Here is a 10,129-nt window from a genome sequence, read left to right as displayed (position 1 = left end):
CTGGGGTAAAGCTGGCTGGGGGGGCCGCTGGTAGGGGACAGGCTGGGCATCGGTCGGTGGGTGGTGAGCAATTGCACAGTGCATCACTTGCTTTGTATATTCTATTATTATTATTCTATTATTATTATTGTTATTATTATTTTATTTCCATTATTAAACTGTTTTTATCTCAACTCACAAGTCTTCTCACTTTTACTCTTCCAATTCTCTCCCCTATCCCACCGGGGCGGGGGAATGAGCAAGCGGCTGCATGGTGCTCAGTTGCTGACTAAGGTTAAACCACGACACTGGATAAGCATTGCCAGACTGATGCTCAAGACAACATTTTAAGCCAGTGTGATGGGAACCTTTTTTAAAAAATGTTAGAAGTTTGAGCTTGTTCAATGTCTTGAAGATGGATTAATAAGCAACTATATGAGGAAAATTGTTATCTTCCTGTCTTAAATCTTGATGGACAGACATGCAGTCAAGGCCTGATACCAGTTCACTTTGGCAGAGAATTTTGCTCAGTGTTTCTTCGAGATGTTTTTACGGTGCAGTGGGGAACCGGCTGCACAGGAAGACAGTAATTTGCACAATTCTTAAGTGGACATAAACTCCAACACTGCTTAAAGCCTACTGACACTAAAATGGCTCAATGAGAAATGATATTAATGCCTCTGATCTCTAAGCTTTGGCCTACAGTAATTACACTTTCAGTTTCTGAGACATAAACATCTCGCTGTATATCTTTTTATTAGATCCCTGTACCAGTGCTTCCATATCTGACTATTCAGCATTCTATCTGTACTTGTACCTGCTGGTAGCACAGTAGCTGCTGGATTGCAATGAGACTGTAAGATGCTCCAGTTCAGAGCCTTGCTAATGCTGACAATTGATTTAGCATTGTAAGCTATCTCAACAGTGCTGGGCTGTTTTTTGTTCAGAGATTTCAGTAGGGAGTTATTTTAAAAGATATATTTCCTTTGTTGGGGTAAAAAAGCACAGTTTGTCTTAATTATCCCTGACGCTTCAAACCTCATACCAGGCACTTCCTCCAGGGACAGAAACAAACCAATCTCCTCCAGAAACCAAGTGTGAAACGAATAAATAGGGCTCTGGTTGCTGTAATGGCATAGTGTGGTTACTGTTTTTACTGTGGGGAGATGATACTGTCTAGATTGTTTCTTTTTATCTCTGAGGAAATTCAGGGTATTGATACATGAAATATTGTGGACAATTAAGAAAGGAAAAAAGCTGGTCTAAAAAAGTAATATTTGGTAGGTACTTTGTTGCCTGGTATATTCATTCTGAGAGCTAAGTTTTTCTCAGAGGAAAGGAAAGGAACAGAGCAGCTATGCATCATGAACAGAGGCTGCTCTTCTTTCCATCTGCAGCCTGTTGAAGGTATTAGTAATTAAAAGCTTCTCCGCATCATTTTATACCTTTTTTCAGTGTAACTTTTAATGCATTTTTTTTTTATATTTCATGTATATTTTTAATGAAATATCTAGTTGGGGAACAACTATTGTCACATCCCTGTGCAAAGTCCCAAAATCTTGCGGAGAATCTTGATGAGGCTAAGGGCAATGATTCCAATGAAGGAGATTATTAAGGAAACAATTCTTTCTTTTTTTTTTTAATGCTGGTAGATCAATAGGTAAATTGTAGATCTCTTTTTCTAAGCTGAAGGTAACTATTAGGTTTTGATTAGGAAGGTCTTAGGGCTCTTTCGTGTTGTTAGGAATGCCTATGTTTCATGACAAGTACTAAACTTCATTGAAACATGAGCCAGGAAAAAAAAAAAAGATGCTGCCGTATTTTCAGCATGTTTTCACAAGCTTGTGAAGGTGATGCTTTATCTGAAGGAAATCTGCATTGCTGCTGCTGCTTGCTGTGATTTTTTAAATGAAGGCAGCTCTAAATTGAAACCTTAGCATAAGGACATTGCTGACTGGATTCTCAACAGCCCAGCGAGGAACTAGTTGCATGGCATAAAGGACAGTCTGGCATCTTTCTTTTACTCAGAGTCTCAAACAGCTTGTGGCATCCGTGTGAAAGCAATGCCTGTTTGTGAATAATCAAACAAGTTCTGTGAGTTATTATTATTTATTAAATCTATTTTATAGCACTTCATGGCCACAAAACAAACTTCAGACAGTGGCCAGCTGAAGATTCAAGTAGTGGTTGTGGATTGCTCTTACACAAAGACAATATTCCAGTAGAGAAAGCTGAAATGAGCAGCTCTGCCTAGACTTCATGCAATTTATGACAAAGCATATGGTACAATTTGCCAAAGGAAATTGGTAAAGGCGGAGTGTTGCTATGCTTCACGGATCTGTAACTGTTGAAGAAGCTGGGACCATCCTCTACTGAGAGCAAACCTTAATCTAATGACAACTCGAGCAAATACCAAGTATGGAAGAGAGAGATTTCAAGTCTTTCAGTGTGTCTTCTGCCATGATCACTAAATTCAGTTAGTTCCTTCTATATCCACAGTTTGTTGCTGTTAGTGCTTAATGAGGGTACCAAATTTGCTGGTAAAGATTTGCAAGAGGAAGTAGGAAAGTGTCATGCAGAAAATCCATACCTTGCTCTGAACCTATCTAACACACTGAAATTCATACAAACACCCTGAGGGGATTGTATGCAAACTTTGTACCCAAACTCATGCATGCACATCCGAATTCTAAACTTATGGGAGTATTCAAGCACTCCTAACCCCAAATAATAGAAAAGATTATCAGATGCATTTGGTGTGAAATGAATAAAATGCAAAACAGCTTTGAGAAGTCCTTGCCTGAAGACAGAATTCTAGGAATAGGTATTCACTTGCTATTGGGATACATATGAGCTTACGTTCTCTAAACACCAAATATTTTCAGGGTCATTAAAAAAAAAATCTTATCTTTTTTGCAATATTACCAGTAATGTAAGACTAGCAAAAAGACAGAAGAGGTTTTAAGGACTGTAGTGCCACTTCTGCTTAGTGTTTTATGTGCAATGTCTTATAAGCCTTAATTTATAAATATATAGTTGAATATAGTTTTGTCATGATATCTGGTCACCAGGATTATTCTCGTCCTATTGGTACAGAAATCTTGCATTTATAAGTTTTTCCCATACCTATTGAAAACCTGGCTTCAGTAAAACTCAGTTGAATGTACCAATTTTCATTTTGTTAATTTCATAATGATTTTGATTCCCATACGGTGTTTCACAGCAGAAGTGAAAATTAATTCATTGGTCACCAGCTAGTATCAATCAGAAACCAGCATAAATTTGAGCCCAGTGGTCAATGTTTTAAAATTTTGACCATGACCTGTATAAAAATGTTGTCTATTGAAGTTAGAGCACCATGCTTTAGAGCTGAGGTGTGCTCATTTAATTGCACAAAAGATGCATTACATATCAACCTATGTTAATATCACAGTCTATAAAAATACCACAAAATGATAATGTTACTATGTGCTAAGAGATTATTAAAGGGTATTATAAAATTCTGTAGAATGTAAAAAATACTGATTATCTGCTCAACGATTAAACTAGCAGGACAAGTATTTTGCTTCCATTCACAGTGAGGTCAATTAAAATTTTTATTTGTTTGTTATTTTGATCTCACCCATTACAGACAATGGAATAGATTAAAGGAAAATAGAAAATGTATTTCAAATGACAAAATAACACCATGGTGAACACATGGTCTGAAGTGGTAGGGAACAGAAAGTAAACATTAGCCTTAAGCTACATTAGCTAAAATTATGTTAGATAAAAAATATAGCCAACTATGTTTATTTTATAGTAAAGCCTAAGATGCTTAGAGAAAATCTCTGAGAAGTCTATGTTTCTTTCATCTCCTTGTTTTGGTAGTTGACCAAACAAATCCAGCTATATTTCTTTGCCATACATTCCAAGGTGGGTTTTTTAATTCTGTTTTGTTTAAGGCTTGCTTTCTTTTTTTCATTTTCAGAATATCTTTAATGACATATTATTAATGACTTCACATTATGAAGGAGTTCTTCCTGTTATGGTGTTCCTGCATCAACAAACTTCAGTATTTGCACATGTACGTGCATGTGCATGCACGTATATGTGCATGCGTAATGCTAAAGAACATCAGTCTTTCAGAGTTTCCAACAATCCTTTCTAACTACATTTACGTAATACTGATAAATTAACATGATTCTGATTTATATGACTTCATGATAAAAATTTTAGGAACATTTGGAATCTCCTTTTACTTTGTCAAGGTTTGAGTCAAAGCCTATTGAAGTTAATGTGGAGTGTTGTGTTTATTTCAACTGGAACTCAGAAAACGTCTTAAGTTGATAAATTTTTATCAGTTCAGAAAAATAAACAATAGTGATAGCATGTGATATTCCATTAAAATGACATTGACTGAAAACAGTGCAAAATTCATTTGAAGCTTTTCAAAATTCACATTTTTATCTTTGGATGGCCATATATATATGTATATAAAAACTATGTATATAAAAATTCTATATAAAAATATAGAATTTAAAATCTTTCACAATCAAGTCTGTTCAAATGGTTATAAGGGCATGGTTTCTTTTTTTTTTACATGAAACTACATAAAAATTGTGTTATACATTGCTTGAATGATGCTGACTCTTCTAGAGATATTTGGTTTTTATAACCAAAATATTCTAGAGATATTGAAGGTTTTCAGACTAAATATACTTTTTTCAGCAAAACACTTTGCTCCTAAAAGGCAGCAAATACCTATTTTTACTGTGGTCACTAAGGCTACACTCTGTCTAGGCACTACCTCTGCTAACTCTGTTCTCATACCTGTTTGATTTTAGGAAACAAACCATAGCGTGCTTGTTGATTTCTTCCTGATCATTATTTACGAAGCTACAATACACAAAAAGTTACAACTGAAAGGCAGATTAATAATTCATACCTCTATTATAAAAATCCATAAATTGTATTCCAAGCAATGAGCTGCATCTGTTACCTAAAAATAAGAAGACAGGCACAGCATGGTAACAATTTAGAATATGGAGCATTGCACGGCAGGAAAGTTCCCATTGAGATGACTTTGGCTTAGATGAAAGTCCTAGCTGTCTACCTTCTTTGATTGAACAGTTTCATTTTTTAAAGTAAACACTACTGTATATTCTGTGAATATTACCAGTCTCCAAGAATGTCAATAATTCTTTCTGACAAAGCCAAGCTGAAAAGAAGAGGTTAGGTTGAGGGTACTGCACATATCGTCTTACAAAAATTAAGGGAAATTTCTTCAGGAAACTGTCTGTTTCTGATATATAAGAAATATTTGCCTAGAGACTAGAGTTATCTGTAATGTATTTTGTGCTGGAAAAAGTAATAATTTTTATCAACTTCAGTTAAAAAAAAATATTAATTGATTTTGACATTCAAGCTTACTTTAAAGACTGAAGCTATTACTTACAATACAGTCTGAATTCTTTCTGCAGTGTGGATGAAGAGGGATGGTATGTCACATTAATAACTGATAAAATCTAAAGGAATTTTTCCAAATTTCAGTGAGATCTTTTTTGCAGGAAAATGGTAGCAATCTCACAGCCAGTCTACCCTGCATTTAAAAAAGGTTTACATCTCATGGTGTTTTATATACAGATCTATGGATCTTACCCTGGGAAAAATCAATAACATTTTGTCTTTGTTGATATTGAGGACAATGTTCCAATAATTTTGCTGGGAAGTCACATGCAACATGCTTCAACTTCTTCCTTAAACTGGATTTTCAAAAACTAAATTGAAACATTAACTGAGTACTTTGCCTTTATGATGCTGGGTACACGTACTGAAGAATATGGCTGCTTATAACATAAACCAAGTACTCCAAGTTAGTGAAAGGGTTTTTTGGTAGTTTTGTGTGGTTTGTTTGATTTTTTTTTTAAATTAGCCTCAGTTACCCTTCTGTGAAAACAAGATAGCAATGGCACCTTTACACAGATTTTTTTGAAAAATAAATCAATTAATACCTGTTACATACTATGATGTAGCATAACATAGTATCTGATTGCTTTTTACAATGACAGAAAGTTCCCAGGGGCAGGTATCAGAACACAGATCATTCAGGTAAAAGCTATGGTCCTGCTTGTATATGCTGTCTGTACCCAAAATCTTTCTTCTGTACAGCGGAACTATGTCACAAGAAACACTGAGAAAGTAATGTTCCAATTTTCCATTTCCCTCCTAGCCTGAGCTGCAGAGAGCCAGGTATTTCTGGGAAATCTCAAATGCAGATTTATTTTGAACTCTGCCTCGCTAAAGGCATATAGAATGGAACCTGGATGATGTTCTGCTTAGACAATTTTTCTATTAAATAAGCAGAAATGTATAATGGCAAGTTGCTTCTCCTCTCTGGGACAAAATAAATACCTGGTGGCCACTGAATGTTATAATTTAAAGAGGCTGGATCCTGTGAGGGCTAAAAGTTTGTTGGGGTTGAACTCCCCAAGAAAGTTAGACAGAGAAAAGTGGTATTCTTGGTGCCTGTTTGACAATAAGTGTGTGTCGCGGATGGAGTGATGCACTTCACTCATAAGACAGAAGCAGCAATATGTTTATTGATATAAAACAGAGATTTAACAAAGTTTGATAGTAAACAACAGTGGTTTAACAAGATTTGATGGCAAGGTACACTTGATTATTTACTACATAGAGGACAGAGTCAGACAAAACTGTTAGGGAGATCCTCCTGTTGAGTCACGAGGTTCAGAGACGACCGCCTTGTGTTCTAAACTTCCCTTAGAGGAGTTTAGATGTGGCTAGATCCAAACTTAGTCCCAGACTTGGTCAATGGTTTATGTCTAAAGGATTAGATGTGCACAATCAACCTAAGATATAATCTTAGTGAAGCTTACAAAGTTTAGCAAGCTATTAGTCACTTACCGAGGATCTGTTGTGACAAGGAATCTTTCAACCTCAAGGAGTAACCTTGAGAGGTGTCCCTACTCAAGGGAAGATCCTGTCGTGCAGCCCACTGCTGTGCAGGGGAGCTCAAAGAGCTCTTGGGCTGCTCACTGTTTATGGGGGTAAGATGATTGGCTCATAGTCATATTTGCATACCACCTACAGATGTTAGTTTCTTCCAAATTTGGCTTGAGTGGGACATTGACTAGCACTGTGGTTAGGTGGGCGCGTTGTTCAAAGTAGCCCTTGGCTATTGTGTTGTTATCTGTCTCCCCAGAATCCACTTTGAGCTGGATGCAGACATCACGACTAGACGCATCCATTATGACCACCACTGGTGATTATTGCTTGAGCAGGGTTACAGGAGATAAAGGTCAGGTTGTGGGCAGGGGCACGCCATCACAGGGTGCACAAAGTTACATAGCTCCTGACCTGAATTCCCAAAACTAGGGCAGTTTTAATGTAGACATCATCTGCAAAATTTTCACTCAACCACTAGAAAAAAAAAAATCCTGATTTAGATTAAAGTGAACCATAAGATATTACATTTTTATTTTCTTGAGGAAAAATTATGTTGCTTTGAAGTTTTTACTGAAATTAAGATATTAAATGGAAATTAATCTTCCACAAAACTCTACTGATCAGTCATTGCCAGATCTAATAAACAGATATCAATACAATTTCAGTAGTATGATGCATTTGTATTAGACCATTCCTGGTCTTTTTATAGAGATTTCCTTGCAAAGCCATTTGCTCCTGATTTACTGTCCAGTAAGCCAAGACACAGTCCAAAAAACTATCCACTTGGCTAGGATGTGTAAGTGCAATGCACTTTGTGTCAGTATGACACCAAATGTCTCAGTTACAAGAAAGATTACACCTTAGACCTGAAACATTTTTCAGGTTATTTGTTCAGTAAGGCAAGCTGGCCAAGCCAATTCTGTTGATAACTTAAAGGCAATAATGGGAGGTCAAGTAGCTCTTTCTGCTTCAGTTACAGTGAACATATTGTATAGTACTGTGAGCTTCTTCAAAACACCTTTTTTGTACATGTAACACTTTGGTCATGGAGGTGTTACATGATGTTAATTTACAGTAATTGTTCATATTTTCTCCAAAAATGCATGGAATGCTACTACTCAGAGCTTTTCTGAAGGCTATACACTAATTAAGAGAATAGGTAGGCTAAAGTGTTTTCTTCTTCCGGGAATGAAAACGGTAGTGGAGTTACAGCATCCACCTTCAGGATTAGAACGGCATAGACTGTAAGATAGCAAGAAAGGGCAAAGTCTGCACTGGTTTGTAGAGTACAAGTTCTGCCCATTTCTGCCTGAGATATGTTGAAAACTGGCACTGGTGAGGTGAAAGGAAGGCTGTTCCTACAGGCTGCCCCTCTTTTTAGTCAGTGGATTGCCCTGCCTCCGAAGTCCAGGGATCTAGGTGGGGAAGAGGAAAAGTGATCAAAGCTAGGATACTCTCAGCTTCATTTTCTCATTCCCTTCTAGAGCTGGATCTGCAGAACAATAACAGTACTATTAGCAGACAAAGCCAAATAGTCCCTCTGGAACCCTTGGAGTGGTCTCTCCTACAATTAACTCATAAAGCCAGTTCTGGATGGTTTCAGCCAACTTCTTTTCTAATATGTTCGCTTCAAAAGAGATTAAGCAATTAGTCCTTGTTGTGTATTAATCATGTGTGATAAAATTAAATTAAAAATTAAGCTTGAAGGAAAATAATAGCAGAATGTTCTGAACCTAGATAGAGAAATCACAATTTATTCTGTTTTACCATAAAAAGAAACCCATTCAAAGCAATGCTGTCTCCTAAAAAGACAGAAAGCTTATGTTCTGTAGTTCAGCTTGAAAAATATCTTTAAACTGGGTAGCAAAGTTCTGAAAATCTGGTTTTGTTGCATAACGAGAATATATTTGGAATACACTAAACTCTGTGGTTCTAAAGAAGAAAACAAAGGTCCTGCCCTACACCTTATCGCTCATGTGGGTACTTACGCGTTTAAACAAACCTATGAATTACTTGCCTAAGAATGTGTTGCATATGTCCACCTCAGCGCTGTAACTAGGGTGAAACAGGTAACGTTGTTTGTCCCCCAAATGAATTTTCTTGCTTTATAGCGAATACATTTTCAGACATTTAAAAAAAAATCCAAAACAAAAATAATAACTTCATAACTTTTAGCTCTTTTTGTACATTATTTATTATGCTGATACTAAAAGGAGATATTTTCTTTTGACTTCCTAATATATTCTGACATCTTGTTGAAAATGAATGCTATTTGGCATCATTCCAAAGAATTTTTAGCCACAAAGTGGTAAGTTGGAATACACAAGTTTTTGAATTAGAAGTCACTGTAGTGGAGTTTGCACTATGAAAAACCTCAGTTCTTTTGCATTTCTATCCTCTGTATATGGAATATAGTAAGCAATGTGTATTTTTACTCCTAAGTACTGTATTCAAAAGAATGTTACCTTCAGGTCATCTTCACAGAAGGCTGTTTGATACGTTTGTCTTTCAGCAGACTTCTGTGTTTTATTCACATTCTTTCTAACCAGATTCATAGCCTCTGCTCACAAAATTATCTAAATTTCAACAATAAATGAACAGCCTGAGAGCAATTTTGTGATCTACTGTATAGGAATGAATAGTTTCTCTGCAGCCCTCTTATGCGCTTGGATGGGAGAAGCTGCAAGAAGGCTGTAGAGAATTTCCAGTAAATTCTGCAGCACAGAAGGGACAAAGTCAGGCTACATTCAATTCTGAGCCATTCCCAGCTATCTGTGTGGGAATAAGAGGCAGCTTTTTTTTTTTTGCAAAGGTGATATATGTGATTTCGCAGTCTTTTGGAAGAGTGTTATAAGCTCACTCATAGAATGAATGAATCAGGCATAGCTCTCCCTTGCTAGTATCTTTAGTTTCTTTCCCTGTTTGTAAGATTTCAGTGTTATGAGGCATGTAGATTTGAGGGAATGTAAGGTCTCTTAATTCTCTATGATTTTCAAATTGAGGAGTACCAAAAGCAAATATTCTGCAAACATATCTGTTCAGATATAATCTTGACAGAAACTGTAAAATGATACTACCGGTAGTGGAGTATGACCAATGGTTAGATTGAATTGGAGTGTAAATTACTATTACTTTCCCTTCTCCCTTCTCCCTTCTCCCTTCTCCCTTCTCCTTTCTCCCTTCTCCCTTCCCCCTTCCCCCC

Source organism: Pygoscelis adeliae, unplaced genomic scaffold (assembly GCF_000699105.1).
Source record: "Pygoscelis adeliae isolate BGI_AS28 unplaced genomic scaffold, ASM69910v1 Scaffold167, whole genome shotgun sequence".
Classification (NCBI taxonomy): domain Eukaryota; kingdom Metazoa; phylum Chordata; class Aves; order Sphenisciformes; family Spheniscidae; genus Pygoscelis; species Pygoscelis adeliae.
The sequence above is the reverse complement of the archived record's forward strand: the minus strand, read 5'-3'. Positions refer to the sequence as shown.